The sequence below is a fragment of the Lathamus discolor genome, chromosome 4, assembly GCF_037157495.1.
Source record: "Lathamus discolor isolate bLatDis1 chromosome 4, bLatDis1.hap1, whole genome shotgun sequence".
Taxonomy (NCBI): domain Eukaryota; kingdom Metazoa; phylum Chordata; class Aves; order Psittaciformes; family Psittacidae; genus Lathamus; species Lathamus discolor.
Genome location: NC_088887.1, coordinates 56,978,540 through 56,997,263, shown reverse-complemented (window position 1 = coordinate 56,997,263; position 18,724 = coordinate 56,978,540).

Sequence of the window (18,724 nt, the reverse complement as noted above, 5' to 3'; positions counted from 1 at the left end):
TGCAAGAGCAGGGTAACCTACAGTACATCACACAGGAACTTGTCCAGGCGGGCCTTGAATATCTCCAGTGTAGGAGACTCCACAACCCCCCTGGGCAACCTGTTCCAGAGCTCTGTCACTCTTACAGTAAAGAAGTTCTTCCTGATGTTAACGTGGAACTTCCTATGCTCCAGTTTACACCCATTGCCCCTTGTCCTATCACTGGATATCACTGAAAAAAGCCTAGCTCCATCATCCTGACACCTACTCTTTACAGATTTGTAAACATTGATGAGGTCACCCCTCAGTCTCCTCTTCTCCAAGCTAAAGAGACCCAGCTCCCTCAGCCTCTCCTCATAAGGGAGATGTTCCACTCCCTTAATCATCTTTGTGGCTCTGCGCTGGACTCCTTCAAGCAATTCCCTGTCCTTCTTGAACAGAGGGGCCCAGAACTGGACGCAATATTCCAGATGTGGCCTCACCAAGGCTGAGTAGAGGGGGAGGAGAACCTCTCTTGACCTACTAACCACTCCCTTTCTAATGCACCCTAAGATGCCATTTGCCTTCTTGGCCACAAGAGCACATTGCTGGCTCATGGTCATCCTCCTATCCACTAGGACCCCCAGGTCCCTTTCCCCTTCGCTACTTTCCAGCAGGTCAACCCCCAACCTGTACTGGCAGGCTCTTACATAAGAGGAAGCACTAGGATGAATTTACTCTTATGTTATCTGGACACATATATGTTGATGTAGCTTCTAAATATATCCATATGCATAATATTATATATATATAAAAGTACATATATATGGCTTGGCTTGGCTTCACGAGCAAAGATTTGAGAAGGGCTTTACCGATGCTTACTACAAGCACGATGACCAAGGTCATGTGGGATAGGCAAATCTGGTTGGAAAAAAGCTGCTTAGGCAATCAGGAAGTGCCCGACTAGGACTGTCATCTCCTGGGGCAATATACATATATACACACACTATACCTATACCTTATACGTACATATACCTAAAATTATGCATAGGAAGTGGGAAATAGAACAATGTTTTGCCTGAGATGAAACCTATTTCAGAACCAGCAGAACTTAAAATCTTGTAATAATCAAAGTTATCATGTCTAAAGAGACCTAGAATCTGCAGATCTGCAGCAAACTAGGTTATGCTAGTAGTACAGCAAGCAGGAGCAGTAGAACAGTGAGGCGAAGCAGTTGGCGCAGCGGACTCAAGAGACACACAGTGCACATGGGGACAGTGGGGAGTCTTCCCTAGACTAGCACCAGTCCAGCCCCATGAGCTGAATGCCTGTTAGCAGTCAGAGTCTGCTAGATGATGCCCTCCAGGATCACATCTTCTAGTCTAGGCTCACCCAACAGGAATCCATGGCTCCAATGTGTGAGCAGAAGGATGGGGATGATTTGGAGATTCACTTCACAAGGATGGTCTAATCTGAACTAAGTCAGCGTGGCCCTAGCCTACTGTTCTTACCCAGTAGGAGTTCAGGAAGATAGTCCTGAGTGACAAAGCTCTCTCTTCTCTGGGCTTAATAGCTTCTTCCTTCACATCCTGGTAAAGGTGTTCAGTTTTCTATGGATACATGAAACAGGCAAGAGCACCACCTCCCTTCAATTCAATTTCCCCTTCATTATGCATCACACAAAATAAGCTGCTCCTTGAAATCAAGAGGCAAAAATATAAATTGTAGACCTCAATTGCTATCTCTGTTTCCTAGGTGGCCTTAAGGTTTTTCTGTGCTTACATCAGAAAAAATACAGGAACCTTCTTATGCAGAGACATGCTTGGGCAGATGAATGACTCAGTCATGCTGCATGTAAAGTGGCCTTTGTGTGCAAAGGTACACACACAATCCTGCCTTCTGGAGACCTCATCTCCTGCGCTACTTTTTGCCTCCAGTTTCTCAGATGGGGAGAGTGGAAGTTTGTCTGCCACATATGGTACTAGGTAGGAAGCTGGAAATACACCCAGATGTGCTGCCATGATTTCTGTTTAGTCTTATTTTCATTCCTCTCAGAGCATTCCCTAACATGTTCACTGGCCTTTTTAACCCAACAGTACTGTTTGCCAGATGAGACCGGTATCAGCTTTGTCACATCGTCAAAGTCTCCAACCAGGTGTTGTGATACCAGTTTTGATCTGGCTGTTCACTTTTCTTGGGCTGGCTGCTTTCATTGTTTATCCATTGCATGTCCCAGGAAGACCTTGTATTCAAATCTCAGTGACTCTTGGAAACCCCAGCATAACTATCTGACACACATACAGTAGCTGTCAAGCCCCTGCCCCAGTCGAGTTCCTCTGCGGGGGGGGGGGGGGGGGGGGGGGGCATAAATTCCTGGAACTAAAATAACAAACACCACAGAACTGAAATACTAAACTAGGTTGTAGGTGATAGCTAATGAAAAGCTGAAATCGCTCATTGTTTCCATAGTCAGTATTGCAGAAGACAGTGAGATAAATGTAGACAGACCTCCAAAGTATTCTGGTTCCCCCGGACATACTAACTCCCACATGTCCCCATTTGAGTTAAAAATACAGAACATGCATCTTGCCTTTCCTTCCAGAACCTGTATCTTGAGTGTGGTGGAACTAAATTTGTCCTAGTCTGCTTTTTTTTACAGGTAAAACATCCTGGACTGCAGACCTCTTCAGACAGTTCATTCTTTGGGGAAAAAGGGTGTGGGGAGAAAACAGGCAAAGTAAAGATATCTAAAATACCTTCTGGTTTATAATTGTTCATATTTTGAGACAATGCACATAAAACAAGGCCTAATTATCAAGTGACAAAAGTGCATTTTTACTGACCATTTCTCCCTACCACATTTTGGTACCTTAAGTAATTGTCCCTCCCACCAATCTTTACTTCATTTTAAGATACCTCTTAAAGTAAAAAAAGAATTACCCTTTTTACTACTTTTGAAACAAAACCTAGGGCTGAGGTCCTGGGGAATCAAAAACAACTGGGTAAAACAAACTGCTTGCATAAAGCTGATGCGCTATTGAGATATTTTTTTCATTTGAGGTCTTTTTCTGCCTGCCTTCCTACAGGAATGTAAATGATTAATTCACCCACAACCTCTGGGTCATTGCTTCCATGAGGAAAAGGGCAGAGCATTGTCACAGCGTGCCCTCTCTTCAGGGCTCACACGTGGCATGTTTGGCCTGAGAAAATAAGATCCATTTTAATATAGCAATTTTGCGCAGGAACAGGGAATGCAAAGCATGAAGGTGAGTTGAATACCTGGAGCACTGCGTTCAGCTCTGGGGCCCGCAACACAAGAGTGATGTGGACTTACTCGAGTGAGTCCAGAGGAGGCCATGAAGATTATCAGGGGGCTGGAGCACCTTTCCAGTGAAGACAGGTTGAGAGAGTTGGTGCTGTTCAGCCTGGAGAAAAGAAGGCTCCAGGGAGACCTTATAGCAGCCTTTCGGTACCTAAATAAAGGGGGCCTACAAGAAACCTATAGAGGGACTTCTTACAAGTACACATAGTCATAGAACAAGGGGGAATGGCTTTAAAGTGAAGAGTAGATTTAGATCAGCTATTAGGAAGAAGTTCTGCATTGTGAGGGTGGTGAGAAACTGCATAGGTTGCCCAGGGAAGCTGTGGCTGCCCCATCCCTGGCAGTGTTCAAGGCCAGGTTGGGTGGGGCTTTGAGCAACCTGGCCTAGTGGAAGGTGTCCCTGCCCATGGCAGGGGGTTGGAACTGGATGAGCTTTAAGGTCTCTTTCACCCCAAACCATTCTGTGATTCTACAAAAATTAGCAGCCAAGGCTTGCGGTTTTGACTGCCAGTAGAGAATTCTCTTAATGTGATACCCAGAGGTTGAAGACAATGCAAGTAAGGCATGTAAATCTAAAGAAGCCCTTTTGATTTCTATTGCACTTTGGATCAAACCACACAAACAACCCTTGGTCCTCTGCCAACTCCTCCACCCATGACAGCAGCTCTCAGAGGTGGCTTCACATGCCAGCTGCAAACCCTTGCACCCTTACTGGCTTATCTTCCTTCCTCTCTTTTTATTCCCCTTCCTATTATTTCATCAGTGCTGTAAAATAGGTCTTTGATTACAAGATAGTTTAGCAAAGTAAATTGTCTCAGTTTATTTTTTCCTTTGCTTAAAACCTAAACAGTCAACTTGAGTAACTTGCATTTAATGTTATTTACTCACAGACGTGGTAACAGACTCCACAAACAGCCCCACAGGCTGGCTGAGCATGATTTCATAGTATTTGGAAATAGTTTCCAGGTTTGGTTGCTCCATCACCTTCCCAGGGATTTAGGTGAGGCTGACCAGAAATATTTCAATGCCAGTAAAAGCATTAGTCATTAAAAAAAAACAGAACAGAACAGAAATAGAATAGGAATAGAAATATAATATTTCAGTTGGAAGGGACCTACAAGCATCATCTAGTCCAACAGCCTGACCAGTTCAGGGCTGACCACAAGTTGAAACATATTATTAAGGTCATTGTCCAAATGCCTCTTAAATGCTGGTAGGTTTGTGTATCAACCACTTCTGTAGGAAGTCTGTTCCAGTATTTGACCAATGTCTCTGTAAATAAATGTTTGACAATGTCAAAAGTAATATTTTGGTTAAAGTTAAGCACTGTTTGAAAACATCAGACACAAGCAAGCACTCAACATAACATAAAATTAAGAATGAACAAGGTATAAAGCAGTGAAACATTATAAACAAAACACTTTCAATGGGTAGTATACAATAATATACAATCCATACAATAAAGAAGGGTTTACTTGTTTCTTGTAGAATGTCTTTTCATTATTTCATTCAATAGTGCATGTTTAATTTTTTACCATATCACTTGGTTAAATTTCATCCTTGCCATATGTATCCTTAAAACCACTTGTAATACATATTACGTTTTTGTTCTTAGTATTATGCTTTCATTTTCTGGGGCAAAGGATATAAGAATTATAAATTTATAGATGCAACTGAACCCATTTCTCTTTTGGGGACATCCTCCATTTTTTGTGTGTTTTGTATCAAATGAAAACCTGACAGTCACCTAGACTTCTATTCTCTTTCTCTTTTCCCATGTACTTATGTTAACATTACTTGTGGAGCCCTTCAACTGAAAGTCAAAGTATTGCCCTATTCCCACATCTAAACTGAAAATATGGTAAAGCAAATTTTATCATGTGCTCTAAACAATCTATAGAAGGTGGAAGAGTACTTATATACAAGTGCATTTGTAATGATCTTTTGATTATATAATCCTTCAGATTCTGTAAGATTAAATCCTTAAGATTCTAATAATATACATTAATAATAATAGTTAAGACTGTGTACTTATGTAATTACAGAATTACAGTCCAGTAATGATATGAAAAATCAATTCCATTACTTTCAGTTGCTCCTCTTTGAAAAAGTCTGCTTCTTTCATCCTCCACCATTGAATTTTTTGACCTATTCTTTAAATTTCTAATCCTCTGGCGCATTCCTTTGCAAAATATCCAACACAGCTTCTCTTGCTCTTTCTTGGTAAAAGGAAGAGCTCCTGTCATCCTGGAAAAACCTTGCATTGCAGGCAAGTGGCTTTATTTCCATTTCCTAAAATGATATACCTGAACACATAGACAGAACTAGGGGATGTTTAAGGTCCCTTCCAACCCAATCCATTCCATGATTCTATACAGGACAAAGGTCTGACTTATTAAAGAATATATCAGCAGTAATAGGTAGGAAATTATGGCAGATTACAAGGGAGAAGAGGAAACCTACATATTCATTTTCAACCTGGAAGAAAACACGTTTTACTAAAGTGAGTAAAAAAAACAAAACAAACAAAAAAACAACAAAAAAACAATCAAACAAAAATACCCAACAAGAAAAAAAAGGAGAAAATGAGCATCCTCAAACTAGTCACTGGTATTTCTACTGCTCAAAAGAAGAACAAGTAATGGAGCCAATACAAAACCAATAATCTTTCCTTCTCCCACCAAAAAAGCTATTTTATCCTCTGTATCTCATTTCTCTCCAAGTCCTTACCTGCTGTTTGCAGCAAGCAGAAGACCACACCAGCAATATGTCAGGGCATTACTTCAACTTTCAGAGTTCAAACTAATTTGGAATGCAACCAAAAACACACTCAAGGCAAAATAGTGAAACACCTCCTAGAAATCACAAGATTTCTAAGAATGAAGGTCTTTAGTTCAATAACCATCTTGAGACTGGATCATAGCCTCTTCCATAAGTTACTCTCCAGCTTGGGCTGCACTACTGAAATCCTAGTCTGCTTTCCAAGTAATGAGAGAAATAATATTGTTTCTGAAAATAAACTTTTATATCCAATGCATAAGGAAACTGTGCAATGACCTATTTATTGCAGAGATTCATAATTATCATTGCCACCGTTTCATCTTCTGGAGCACGTAAGAACGTTCAGTTCTCATTTAGTGAGCTCATGCATAATGTAACTTCAATTGAAGTTAAGGTTTTGGAAAGGGGAAGAGAGTCAAAGAGTAAGATTTGGTCTTGTTTTGCTTTTGTGTTTGTAGAGGATACTCATCCCAAGAGTGCGATGTGGAGGATGAGCCTCCTAGGAAAGCATGTTGAAAGCCAAGAAGGTTTTGCCTGTGATATGCACATCAACCCTAGGGCACAAACAAGAAGGGCATGAGATGAGCATTGGGCAGGTACTGATTTCATGCTGATGTTCTCACTAGGTGTTGCAGGCTCCTGTGCTCCTGGTGAGTCCCAAACGGCCAGGAAACACCATGAAATGCACCCTGGAATTTCCAGATGGTTTCCCTCCCCCTCCTCCCTCCACTGCTGCAGACATTGATCAAGGGGAGATAAGGATTTAGTTTAAGAGCTCTTCCGGAGAAGCATCTGCACATGCAAATGTATAGAAGATACAAAAACTAAGATAACTTCAAGGATGATTTCTTTCCATACTACTTTTAACTTCTTACAAATGTAGTTGCTTTCATGCTTAATGACAAAATGCAGTCGTTGGATTTTTCTGCTGCTGAATGACAAATTTGACATTCTAAGTCAAGTTAGATTAATGAAATAGTTATTTTCTTGCTTACAGTCATTTGGGTTTTTTTATTCCTTCTGTATCTTCTGTGGTGCCAATGGTGTGAGCTACAGCATAAGCAAAACCAGTGCCTATAACCTTCCATCTAGCAGTTCATTTCAAGAAGTTGGGTTCCAGTTACAACATGCATTGACTTAGAAAATCAAACCCCACCAGGTTTTACCTACTGCTGATATTACATTCTGTTGGTGTTTCAGCAGCTTGCCAGTGGAGGGTGTGTCGAAACAGGCTAAATGCTTTCCACAGTTACTGTCTGTGCTCAACTGTTAATAGCAAACTTCTGTGATATCTGGAACCAAGCATATTAAAAAAAAAAAATCAACCAAGCTGTGCAAAATAATGCTAGACTGAGTAGTCAGTAATCTCACCAAGATGACTGCAGATTCTTATCTTTGGAAAGCATTTTAATCCTTGCCTCAGGTATTTGTTTTGAAAGATGCAGGTACCACACTCATTTCATTCATCAGGCAGTTTCTTGCATTGGCTTTTGTAGGTTTTTCTTCACAAAAACATCCTGTCTAAAAATTACAACATGCTAACAATTTCATTCTTCTAAAACTACTGAGCAAGGACTTTCAGAAAGAGACTTTATTTTCAGAAGTGGAACTGATCTCTGCTCGCACTTTCTTTTTCAGAATTTTTATTTAATTTCTCAAATCACTACATTTCTTCTTACACATAGAATTTGACTAAGAACCAGCATTTTTTCACTTCTAACATGCCTAAATTAAATCACAGGAAGATCTGCAAAGCTGGTGCTTGGAAGTGAGCCTTGTGGACTTGTGATGCACTGAACAGTTCATTCTCATTTTCATAACAGATTAAATCTCTCATGAACCAACTGAATTTGCTGCTCCTGAAAACTCCCATGTTCCACCATTGTTGTTGACCCTGTCCTAAAAATATTACAGGCTACAGTCATTCTTTGAATATATTTTAATGCTCTTGATTTTAAATCTTGCACAAAGTCTGATAACATCAATGGTATTTTGAACAGTCTTCCCTTGACCTTGAAGTCAGATATTGAGTTAATTTAAACTAAGATTAAAATCAACATAGAATTTAGGTCAGCTACAGGGCAGTACAAGAATCAGAATACTGGAGCAGGGGATCATGAATGGGAAACATGCAGGGAAAAGAATCTCCTTATGCTAATGTTGCTACCAGGAGAAAAATACACCTTAGTTGTCATAGGGGTGGATTTGTACCCCTCATTGAGTCAAGGAAATATAAACAGATCCTTTCATACAAATGACACCTGCACTGCACAAGTAGCATTTGCTACAGATAACAATAGTCCTTAATTTTCCATGGCTTGAAACACTGGTGAGTTTTTCAGTACAACTTTGGGAAGGGAATCATACGGAAACTTTGGAGGACCCTGAAAAGAGCTATAGATTAGCTGTAAAAGTTTATGATTTTTAACAGCAAGAGTTTGCTTCTAAGATTGTTATCTGCAATAAGCAGCAAGCAGGGAGCAGAGATCTTGCAGGTCAAGATGACACCTACAGCCTCTCATCTGAAAAGAGAGAAAAACAAGGCCTTTAAGATTTGTGCTTGCTCTAGGAGGATTATATTGTTTAGTTTCTTTACTTCTCGCTGTTCTTTAGTAAGTATCAGCTATTTTGAATGTACTCTCCAGAACAGCCATATTTCTGCTTTAACTTAACCTGCATTTAATGAAGGGTGATTTCAATCTGACTAACAGCAAGCACTTCTCATGCAAGTTTGCTGTGATTCTTAAAATGAGCAAACAAGGCAACATAGCAAGTGCCCACCTCTCTGAAGCATTGTTTGAGGCTGTCCAAGGAGGAGCAGAGGCTTTTCTGTAGAACAGGCTGGTGTGAGAGCTGTCATTGCAAGGATCAAGCGAAACCATGTCTTCAATCATGAGCAACAGCCTCCAGCATTTGGCAAGTTAAATGGAAGCAGGTTTGGACTCTGATAGGTATCAAAGGGGTTTTGATAAATGAGAAAATGCTTCAGCCTTTGCTTATTGAAAATGTTAGGCCTCTTTGAACATACACGGAAGTATGTAAGCACCATTTAGCTGACACAGGTGGACACAGGAGCTCTATCCCACTCATGGGATACTTGTTCACAACCTTCTACATAGCTGATCACAGCACAGTGAGCTAAGGAAAATAAATATAAGTAAAAACACAAATAAATGCCCAAAAATGAAGACTAGGACCGTGGAAGCAGAATATTTTTATAGGTGAGAGGAAAAGATTATTGGTTTAGAAACTTCTTTTATGTCTCTGTTTTGGATTTGGGTTTCAAATGTCTTCCAATCTGCACTCATGATTCCATGCATAATCAGTGTGACATGAAATTACAGTGACTGCTGATGCAAATGAAGTAATTGTGCATGCCAATTATGTGTTACATGCCTGTTGCCCTGTTTGAATAAGCAATTACTGAATTTATAGAGACAAGCATGTTAACTAGGAATGCATATTAGGCACATAATTACCACCACTTAATTCAGAAAATCAGGCAAAGTGGAATTTAGCTGGGGGAACAGTTATGAATCTTGGCATTTTTCCTAGGCATAAAATTCTAGTTTCATTATATGAATTTCTTGCATTTATACCAGCTTATGCCCCAAAGTGATTTAGAAAATTAAATAAGCTCAGTGAAATCAGACACATGCTTAAATAAGCGTAGGAATGGTCATTTTGATTATTTTGGCACCCAAGTTTTGCTTGCAAATTTGAGGACACAGCGTTATCTGCCAAGAGCTCTGAATTTTCTACTGAACTTCAGTTACCTACTGGCACATTAAGCAATCTCACATGCTGTAGGGCAAAGGAGGGAGAGGACAGCCAACACACTGAAACCTAAATTTTAGCCAGAGCGATGCCTGGTATTTTCTGCCCTTGAATGCTTGGCAGCCTTGTATTGCCAGGTTGCGCTTTTGTGTCTGATCTGAGAAGTACTGCCAGCCAGTTCCACAACATCACCCACAGTTATGATAAATCCTGGATCAGCCAGTATCTTGACCACTGGCTGGATTGCATGGATTCATCAGTTATATTTATAATTCTCAAAATGGCATAAATATGTAAAAGCTCAATTCTGTTGTAAGATCTGCTGCAAATGAAGTCGGAACATGCATTTGTCAATTTGAAAAGCAAAAGCTTGTATTTAATTATTCCCGGTTCTGGCTCTGTGTGTAGTCCCAGTGCTAATCAGGCATTGACAAATCTTAAACATATATGTCAGTACAGAAAGAAGATCCAGAACAACTTATTTTATAACTTTATAACCTATGTATATTTCATATTTTATAAAATAGTTATATTTTTTCAAATTATAAACTAGATATTTTATAAATATTTATAACTATGATAAAATCAGTAATTTAGTGCTCTTTAAAGAACTCACAAATGAAAGCCACAGAACTGGCAGGATTCTTCCAGACCCAATCTCACAAATTTTGGTTTTTCCCACTGAGAATGTGTCATTCCTTTTAATTGAACTGCTTGCGTTTGTAAGGCAATGTGTGCAAGAGAGGAGGATAAGTCATGTATTTCGGAAGTTTCCTGCAGGTCCTTATTAGAGCTGAATTATTTGGGCTATTTGAAGTTTATGTTTTTCTTATTTCTAAAACCAAGAGGATATGTTGGCAAAAACTTACTCCCTGGAATATAGAATCGTAGAATCCTAGAATGGTTTGGGTTGGAAGTGACCTTAAAGATCATCTAGTTCCAATTCCACTGCCATGAGCAGGGACACCTTCTGCTGGACCAGGCTGCTGATATATCTAACAAGGTGGAAGGATTTGGGATCAATCCTTTAACCTCCATGGAAATCTCAGCAGAGGATTTCTGAAATATATCATCTAAGCTGTCCTCCTTTCTGCCCCTGGTGTTAACAGTGTATACACCATTTTTCACCACCTGAGATTAATGTTGCATAGTTATATTTGGAACTCTGGTGTGCTCCCAAAGTTGTAGAAACAATCTATTTTTCTCTTTAAAAACAAAACAAAAGAACACGAAGTAAAACAAAACAACTCCCCTAAGCCACTTTCCCCTCCTCTCCCCTCCCCTATACCCCAAGGAAAACACACTGGGTCTGATTAATTAAAAACCTAATTTCATCTGTATGCAAATTAAAGGAAAAAAGAAGTCACTCTGACTTACCATCATTTCAGAAAAGAGTAGTTATCCATTCTGAATTTCTTCAGTGGTCAATTTGGTTTCTTCATTTAAGTGCATATTTGACATTGATTCCCTGTCTTTATGACAATATTTAAGACCTTATCACCTCCATCTCTGGTAGATCTCCACCACAATTTTCTGATGAATGTATTTATGTTAAACCCATAGCAATTGTTTCCAGCCTTTGTGCAGCCTTAGGATTGCAGCATCCACTTCAAATTTGTAAAAGGTTTGTGTGCAGATTCTCTGCATTTTCCCCAGGTTTTGAGTTAGTCTCGTAAAAGACAATGTCTTTCCTGACAAATCTTGTGTCACTGCATATTCCTGCATAGACCTAACAAAGCTTTGTTAATATCAAAATATTCTTGCAAAACATGAGAGTATGAAAGGAATTTTTTTCTGTGTTTAATTGCCATTTTTCTTATTTCTCTTTTAGAAAAATTGCAAATGAAACCTAAAAATGTTTTTGTCTTTTTGACAACATTTTATACTGATAGGTTTTTCTCAAAGACAGAATTGTTTTAAATGTGAAGGATTTGATTTCAGGTAAATATTCTGAATGCTTGCAACTTGCCATTCTGATAAGTGCATAAAAACAGTATACTGTTATTTGTTTTGTCATTTGGCAACTTTTCCAGACTGGATTTTGGTTGGAGAAGGTTTAGGCATCTATATTTAACCAGCGGTGTTGCCTTCATTGAAAAAATGCAAGGATTACATGTAAACGTGTGTATCTTTCTTGATGAAGAGCTCTGGTTAGTGCTATGTATTTATTTATAGTTATATATTTTAACTAGTTCAAAATAGTTAAAAATTACTATTTAAAAAAATAAAGTTGCAAAATTGTTACTTAGTGAAACTTACATTTTTCAGTGTCTTGAGGTTTCACAAACCCCAGATTTCTCTTTTACATTCTACCAGTTAATGAGGAATTATGTTGATTCATGTCAGTCTCCTGGTGTTATACAGCTTCTTTCATCTGTTCTCAAGTGAACCCATATATGTAAAAGTTTGTGAACATAAAATTGCAAAGGAAGTTAACTTCACTCATTCATTCTTCTGGTTTGAGTTTTGAACAAAAACGAACCAACCAACTGTAACCTGAACTATTTGCCTGTTTGTTTCAGCCCATAATAGCAAAATTTATCTTCTTCATAAGATGAAAAATGTGATGAAAATTGAACACCAGATTTTTTCTTACACATATTTTTTCTTTCCATTGCCATAAAAAATGATAGTAATCCTACATGTGTTTTTTTTTTAAGTTTACAATGGAATTCAATATTTGTATTTTATGCCTGCTGTTTTAATTATTTCTTCCTTTTTTCACATATTTTATTTAAAAAGGTTTCACTTCTTTGTTTTCTTTCCCATCTTGATTAGAGATAAATTTCTGGTACGGAGGAAACTACCAGATGCCTTAATAAGGATTCCCATGTCATGTTCATCCATCTGAAATTTTAGGGTCTCCCTAAAAATGATGCTGTCTCAATCCTCAACAGAAACAGACAATGCTGGATACTTCATGAGAGCTTTCTGTCCTGCCTGCCATAGTTTAGTCCAGTACACCTGAACGGGACACAATGGCTTGTGGACAAGTTGGGCTTTTTGCAACTGTAGAAAACTTTGCAGTTGTAAAGAAAGCAGGCAGATAAATGAACATTTAGTAATGCTCCTTTGCCTTGACCAAATGGCTGCCTATCATACAACAAGCTAAAGATGATTCAGTCCTCTCAGGCCCCAGTTTACCTGTATTTCTGGAAATTTGAAAAGCAAAAGCTTGTCGTACTTAAGCTTTAGAGCCGGTCTCAAGGAGAATGATGCTCAGGTGTGAAGGTGAGAGTTAAGACACTAAATTATATACTCTGTAGATGATCCTACGATAAAAAGAATGGAGATGCTCTTCTAGGATTTTGAGATCTGGTAATTCTCTGCCATCAGGGAAGGGGATTTTGCATCAGGGAAGGTGGTTCCTGTTGTTCATCTTTTGCTATGTGAACTAATAACAACATAATATTCTTGTCCCTATCAATGACTAATCACCCTGAATATTCCCACTCTAATTGTGACTATTCAGCCAATTCTTTATCCATAAAATGGTCCACCTTTCAGTTCTTGTCCTACAGTGGGTGGTTCTTAATTCTTTCATTGTACAAAAATACTCAAAACAGGGTGATATCTTAAGTAACTGTCTCTAGGTAGAGTTTGAATCTTTTACTTTCTTTTTTTTTTTTTTTATTTTTTTTTTTTTTTTTACAAATATCAGCTATTTTGGGGCTGCACAGGGACTTTTCAGCCAGGATGTCTTCTTGCTTTCTTACTGTATGATCCAGCTGCAGTTAATATTGATTGCTGAGAGGGCCCTTTTGTATAAGACTAACTGGAAGTGAGGTATGAACAAGGTAATATTCTTAAGTAGGTAAATCTGCTTAAAGGAAGAAGGTGAAAGCCAGCCTCTACAGACAGCCTCTTGCACTACCAGCAGCTTGTTTTTTTTCTTGACAGCCCCCATTTTGTTTTCTCTGTGAGTTGTTTTAAACAGGAAGCAGGGGCCCTTCTTAGAATTGCAGTAAATGTAATTGAATTTCAAATGTTTTCAAACAAGAAAACCATAGAAAAGTTGAGGATGGGGAAATATAAGCAAAGTTTTCTAAAATGTTGTTGTACAGGCAAACACATGTTTTGAGTTAAATTGAGCTCATTTCTTGAAACACTATTAACTTTGTGATGGCCATGACCAGCAGGCATATAGGGCATGGAGGGTGGCAGTGTTTATCAAATTAGATGTAAAGGGGAAGAACACATATTTAGGGTCCTTTTTTTTCCTTAGTATTTTTAGAAGGCAATCTAAAAAAGGCAAGTAGAGGCTGGGAGAGTTTATGCAAACATCATATTGTTTTGGGGCTGGAAAAGAAGATTCTGCTTTTGTTAAAGAACGTCTTTTCAAGATGACCTTTTATCTTTATTTCAGTTTAAAATGTGGTATTGCTATGGAAAATCATGCTGAAAAGTTGTATCTGTTTTCCCTAAAAATTTTCGCCTTTGATTTGGTGTTTGGGCATGATAAAGCCCCTGTGCATATGAATGCAAGCAAAGTTGGTTTTATGCTACAATGACATTTCACAGCTAGACAGTTATATTCCATGCTTTTCTTTTCTGAAATCCATGCAGCTACAGAGAATTTCAGCAATTCGTGGATCACTGCAGTTAAATAATGCTTGAGCCAACCCTTTGACCAGTCTCAGTTACATGTTTACAATAGAAGGTGCTTCAGTGATATGGAGGAGTCATAAAAGCAAGTCTTGGAGAGTCTAGGTAAAAAAGGCTTCCTGGGATCACACACTCACAAGAAGTTGGTATGTCACATCTCTATCAATCTCATTGCTGATGAAAAGCACTTCTAATAGGAATAAATTCTATCTTTAAGTGATTTAGAAGGAATAAATGGAAACTTCCTACCTTCACTCTCCTTTGCACTGCCCCTCTCCCGTATAAACCCATTTATGTTGTTTTAACTGAGTTTCACAGTAGAAGCTTTCTTGGTTCACTTATGTGACAAGAGGACCAAACTGGCATGACTTCACTCACAGCTAAAGAAGGGTCAGCCTGCATTTTCAGTGCTTTGTAATGCCAGCATTGATTCACCACTCTTCTGCATGAGTGGAAAACAATGCTGTTACAGAATGAGTTGGTTTTATCTTTCTTTCCACTGGTGTAAATTGCTGTCTTCAGTGAAAGCCTAAGTAATGGAAGTTTTCATTCCACATCTATCATTTATCAATCATGAAAGAAAAGACAAGATTTTCTTCACTCTTTCAATGAAGCACGAAGCTCACGAAGCTGTAAGGACTGTGTGTAGGCTGGCAGCTGCCCCCGCAGAGCCAGCCCAGGCTGCAGCCTGTCACTGCCATCCCTCTCACCGTGAGAAGCAAATTAAATGTTAGTCAGGCTCACACTCTGTCCAAGTTCTGTGTTGAAATGCTAACTTCAGTTAAGGATGAAGAAATTTAGATTACTAGGGATAATAACAAAAGCAACTAATAATTTCTGCTGAAGTCATGTCACATTAAGCAAGATTTAGTGACACCTGATACACAGTACATACAGGGAAAAAACAAACAGATCAAGATAGGTTTTTTTTCTTTTTTCTCTGATCTCCAGTTTCATTATCTCCTTTATCAAACAACAAAGCAGACAGCAGAACACACTAAGCAAGTTTAAAGTTTTGGTTTGAACAAAATGGATTCTTTCTGCTCCACATCCATGCTCAGGCAACATTTTTGGACAAGCGTTTATCTAGGAAGGGTGTGAAAAAGATAGAGGAGGGAATCAAAACAAGCACACAAGTTGTAGGTGATACACTTCTGCATGTCACGTGCCCTCGTACAGAGATAGGAGCTGCCACAGCCAGTGCTATGTCTGTATCCACAACACAGTGGTAATAACCCTGCCAATATGGCCATTAAAAAGAGCCCACAGAAGGTCATGTGCCTCTGCTCAAAATCATGGGTGGCTGTTCGGAAGAACACTGTTACTGAGCCAGATTATATTTTAACCTTCTTCACCAACTTTCTGTAGTGTTTTAGGGAACAAATTCCAGGAAGAAGATATAGGCCACACCTGCTCATACCCTTACCAAAAGTGGTGAGATTATCTACAATTCAAAACCTATATATTTTTTCTTCCCCTTGTAGGAGCTCAGCTTTAAATCTCTTCTATGTTCTATCCCACGGAGACCACAGCTTGGTCTTCCAAAAGTCCACTCCTCCCCAGGCACACAGGGCAGCCCCTTAGCCCTTTCATGTCCAGTCTAGAAGAAGGAAGAAGTCCCAGAGCAGGTGAGGAAGGAAGCTGGCACTGCCAACCCAAGTACTCCTCCAGCTGGCATACTGCAAGCAAAGTATGTAAGAAGGGGTCAAGTGTAGCATGCAGCCTCCCCATGTATGGTTGTCTTCAGCTCAGGGTCTTCCTATCAAGTATGCTTGATAGTTCTTGATGAATCAGGGGTTACTGTATTAGATTTTTTTAATCATCCTGTGAACCCATGATGACCATCAGCATCCACAGCACTCCTTGGCAAAGATTTTCATATCTTAACAATGTATATTATTTCATGCACTATTTCACACTTTTCACCCCATCATCTTTTGCTTTCCAGATTTATTGTATTCTGTTAAAATTGGACAACCAGACCTGCATGCAGTTTTTGAGCCTCTGATACAGCCTGAATATTTACAATGTCATTATAATATTTATTGGCTTGTTTTTTCTTACCTTCTTATTAATTCTGAATATTCTTGAAACCAATAAATAAATAGATAAAAAGCACACCCACACACTACAAAGGAAAAAAAAAAACAGGTAGACTATCAGTTTGTCTTGACAGGATGTTTGTGTTATGATCCAAGAGATCAAATTGCTGCTTTATATCAAGTATCATCTGGCTTTGGCAAAGGAAAAAGAAACAAAACAGAAACAAAACAAACCCCCAGACAATCAAGCCCAGCCAGTCAACCAAAACTAATATATATTAATCTTTGTTGCTTATGTGACTTTTGTAATATTGAAACAACATTTTCTTCAGGAGCTTCATGAAATATTTCCTGTTTGCACAATTATACTTCCTATTTACACCAAGGAAAATATATCTTCATTCTGACATGAGACACAGGTGGCATTGGCTTCTCCTTTCTTCTATGGATGACACTGGGCTCTGAAATCACCCTCTGCTGTGCTGAACAGGCAGAGTTTGTGCAAAACTTGCATGCACTTCTCAGTGCTTCAGTAGAATAAAGAAATGCCATATACTCAGTGAGAATTTCGCTGTTAATTTATTTGGGAGTGAGATTGGTGTGCCCTTATAAAGTTTACGTGATAGTTTGATTTGCATTCACCACAAGTGCAAACATTGCGTTTTAATAGCAGAGCAAGCTGAACACACCTTTAGGATGTGTGCAATCACAATAATGAGTTGTATGCTTTTAAAATCAGATCTTAATATACCCATATTATTTCCAAACAACTCAGTGCTTATCTAACTTGGGTTCTTTGACAAATAATGTCATTCTTCTACGTGCATTGTAAAACAACTACGTTTTTTTCAGAGAGCTGTTTCACTCAGCTTCAATTAAGAACTTCTTTTATAGACGCAAAACCCCCAGCGTTTTAAGCCTGTAAATTCTTTTATTGACTACAAAATCAGAATTTAATTTTCAAAGTTATTGTTAAGTGTGAACCTTACCAATCAGCTCATTAGCTGAAAGTTTCTATGTATGTGTGAGACTAATTTAATCGAATTCAAAAATTTTATCTAATCTTATTAAAGGTCAGATCTTATGCATGCTATATTACAATTTATTTTGATAATTTCACTTCTCTGAGTTGTAGTGTGTCTTCAAGAACTTTGAGCTTGACTTATTAGGTGAATGAGGTTGGACTGATCATGATGTGTGTGTATATGGACTTGTGTCTCTGTCAACTCTTGGTTTTTTCCTCTTAATTCTGCTAGCCATATTCAGCGAGAGTTCAACCGAAGGTAAAAGATCAATAAATATTCAGTGTTCACAAACTTTAAAGAAGTAGTCATCAAGGGAGAGGGCATAGTCTGTGTCAGGACAACTCATTCAACCTTCATAGCAATGAAAGGATTCCAATAGGCAAAGGATGTAGAGTACTTCTGTTACAGTGTTCATTTGTTTTACTTTGGCATTAAAACACCAAATTCAGCTTTATACAGCCAGTTTGGAACAAAAGACCCACATGGTAATTTGGAAGGATATGATTTTTTGCTTATGGCTGTGTCTCACAGATCAAATCAGCTTAGTATCACATGCTTCAAGTTCTGAGCTCCAGTTATGAACTGACTTTAAACTGTCATAGATGGCTATTTCAAGCAATCAGGAGGACACTTTCAATGACGGTTATGAGTCTTGCATCTGCTCAAAAGAAGAATTATGAAAATTGCAGGACTTTCAAATTATCAGGTATGTATATGGTCAGCACAAGGCCTCTTATAATGACAGGTCTGAGGACACATGCTGTTACATCTTTGATATAGCTATTTGTTTCCCCCATATTTCTTTTTAACTAACTTTATGCCCGGAAATAGAGTCCCTGCAGTAAAAGGGATAGTAAGAGGGAGCTCCAGGGAGAAAAGTAGAAGGAAACAGACAGCCACAGGTAGAAAGAACCATCCTTTGGAGGTGTCTGTCTTTCTCCATGAGATACAGAGGGGTTCTGTTTTTTAAACACAGGCACCTCACTTAGGTGGGATGAATCCGGGTATAGGTATTTGCATATTGCTCCACACAAGGCAGCCTTTGTCTTGGTAGAAGGCTTGCCATACAAGTATGTCCAGTTTTTATTGATTTGAGAGGTCGTCATGGTCATCATGATGATGTGCAGGTACAAAACCACCCTGAAGGAAAGGGAACAAGAAAGTACGGACAAGAGATCACAGAGGGAATGCAGGTACATAGGTGAGGAACTAAT